This window comes from Miniopterus natalensis, chromosome X (genome assembly GCF_054644295.1).
Source record: "Miniopterus natalensis isolate mMinNat1 chromosome X, mMinNat1.hap1, whole genome shotgun sequence".
Classification (NCBI taxonomy): Eukaryota; Metazoa; Chordata; class Mammalia; order Chiroptera; family Miniopteridae; genus Miniopterus; species Miniopterus natalensis.
The window spans coordinates 54,892,439-54,895,434 of record NC_142103.1 but is presented as its reverse complement, the minus strand read 5'-3'; the positions used below and the strand labels follow the sequence as shown (position 1 = coordinate 54,895,434).

The 2,996-nt window shown below is 43.8% G+C and overlaps 1 pseudogene; it reads right to left on the bottom strand.

Moving 5' to 3' along the window:
• Nucleotides 1-674: 674 nt before the first annotated feature.
• LOC107541858 (eukaryotic translation initiation factor 4 gamma 2 pseudogene) lies at nt 675-2,775 on the bottom strand (annotated as a pseudogene).
• Nucleotides 2,776-2,996: the final 221 nt, after the last annotated feature.

Below are 2,996 nucleotides of genomic sequence, written 5' to 3'. Positions count from 1 at the left end.
CCAGGAGATTTAAAATATACTTAGGTGTTCCTATATTGGGTGCATATATGTTTATCAGGGTTATATCCTCTTTATGGACCAATCCCTTTAGTATTATGTAGTGACCTTCTTTGTCTCTTTTATGGCCTTTGTTTTGAAGTCTAATTTGTCTGATATAAATATTGCTACCTCTGCTTTTTTCCGTATCCATTTGCAACAAAATTTTTTCCATCCTTTTAGTTTTATCCTGTGGGAGTCTTTTGTTCTGAGGTAAGTCTTTTGTAGGCAGCACATATATGTGTCATGTTTTATTATCCATTCAGCTACCCCATGTCTTTTGATTGGAGCATTTAATCCATTGACATTTAAGCATATTATTGATAGGTATTTATTGCCATTTTTATTCTTTTTTTTTTTTTTTAGGGGATAGATCCAACTTTGTTTCAACAGTTCCTTCTCCAATTTGAGGAGTGGGAATAAGAAACTCAGTCCCTGCCCAGCCGGGCGGGGCTCAGCGGTTGAGCATCAACCTAGGATCCAGGAGATCGGGGTTCAATTCCAGGTTAGGGCACATGCCCGGGTTGTGGGCTGCAGCCTATCAATGACTCTCTCATCATTGATGTTTCTATCTCTCTCTCTTCCTCTCCCTTCTTCTCTCTGAAATCAATAAAGATATTTTTTTTTAAAAAAGAAACTCAGTCCCTTTCCTTCCAAAATCTCCAACATACGATCCTTATTTGATCAATTTCTGGGAGTATTTTCTGCATATTGACCTTGCTTTGTTGAAAAAGTTCTGTTAACCATTCTCAGTCTTGTAATTTAGCTAGTTGCTGAAGACAAAGTAAGAAAAGAAGAAAATGGGTGCCACTTTCCAGTGGTTGAGCTAGTTCTGAAATGCTCACCAGCTCTGAAATGATGGCATGAGCTGCAAACTGTGCTAAATATGATTTCACCAAGGGGATGTCAACCTCCAGTTTGGGACACTGGTCCAATACATTCAGGAAAGCCTGCATGAAATTGTCACTTGTGGCTATGCCTTCCTGTTTGAGTAAGCTGATCAAAGAACTTGCTTTTTCTTTATCTTCATCACTTCTGTCTAGTGACAGGATGGTAACTTAGCTTAACATTTCAGGAAGAAAGTGTTGAGGAGCCCTCATTTCTCTCACACCATTGACAGCTTCATTAGCATTTCCACTATTCAGATATTCATCACAACAGTTTCAGTTAGTTTAAGTAGTTCTTCCTTTGAGGGTGGTGGCTTTTTACTGGTCTTGGCAGGCTTTTCCTGAATAAGTGGTGGGTTAGTTTTGAGACCAAGCTGAGGTGTCTGTCCCAGAGGTGGTGTCTGAGTGCGTGGTGGTTGTGCACTGGGAGGAATCATACTTATCTGGGGCTGAAGCTTTGGCACTTGATTTTTATTCATTAGGAACAAATGAGCAGGTCTCAGGCTAATCTGGCTTTTCATAAACTTGCCTCCCATTTCTCCAAACTGAGACTGTGTGGGAGGCATGATGTGTCCCCCATGGCCACTGAAGTGCTGATTTGAACTTTGATGCCCCATGGTGGGTGAAAATCTATCCTGGATAACTCCTGGACCAGTACCAATTCCACTACCTGGCATTTGTCCAAACATATCAGCAAGTCCTCCAAGTGGGTCCCTATCCATTTTCATCCTGGGTGGCATGAACGGTCCCTCCAGAAAGAAGTCACTTCTCATCCCTTGAGCCATAGGAGCTGGAATAAACACTCCTAGATCTTTTACTGCATCTTGATGGATTTGATTGATCGTCTTTGGTCCATTGTCAAGAAAAGCCTTGCTAGGAACCCAATGGTGTTCTCACAACTCGATGGTATCCTGCATCAGGAAACGAATCCTCACTGGCAATTCTTTACTTAACATCAAGGAACACATTCGGGCAAATTACTGATCCATTAAGGACTTGGCTCGTTCATGGTCTAATCTACGCCCCACTGTCCTCATTATCTGACAGAGGCACTCCAAATCCTCTCCCATGTCCTTGAGTTGGACTCTCTTCTTCTTTTCCAAAAGTGTTTTGATGCACTTATGAAGGATAGATTCATGAATAAGATCAAGCTTCCCAAGTTCTCCAATGAATTTGATGTTCCCCAACATCTTGATCTTAGCAATGGCTCTCTGTTCCTCCTCCTCCGCCTCAGGGAGGAGGGGTTTTCACGCTTATCATAGACATCAACATTTCTGGTTCGGTTTTCAAATTCATCTTGTAATTTGGAAATTAGGAGGCGTCTGAATGTTGTGCTTTGCTTCTGTCCTGGTTGACCCTCTGCTGCTGGGCCATCAAAGTTTGGTGCATCCTCTGCCAATCGCAGACATAGCTGAGCATACAGTGAGCTATACTTTGGCTTTTCTAGGGCTTTGTCCACAATTAGCAGTATGACCCCTTTAAGGATGAGTTTAGACTCTACACCTACATTGAGGAGCTCAAGGCATAGCTTGTCAAACTTTTCAGGAGTAAGCTTATTTAGTATGCCTCTTACTTTCCTGAAGATCGCATCATGTCATTCTTTTTCATTTGCGGAGTTGTTTACTGCGGAGTTGCCATCTCATCTAGTGCTTCCTGCAGGAATCCATTTCTGAGCGGTTTGCCCTGGGGGTTTCCCCAGGAACTCGCTGTTGCCAGCAGTCTTGGGATAGTGCTGAGGTGCACCCCTACTTCCTCCTCCGCCCGAAGAAGCACTGAAATGAGAAGCACCTCCTTCTGCAATCCACTCTCCACTTTGGCGGCTTGACAATGAAGAATCTTCAAAAGAATAATATTAATGAATGGGGTGGGGAGGGATGGGGATGGGAGAAATGAAAAACCTTCACCGAGAACTCAGCTGCCAGTGCAGCTGCCTCCTCAGGATCCAGCTGTCGGGGACGGGGAAGGGAGAGGGGAGGGGAACGGAAAACAAAAAAGGGGGAGGGAAGGGGGAGGAAGGAGTCGGAAACAGCTGGAAACTCTCAGTTCAGAAGAGTGGCTGCTGCAGCCACCACC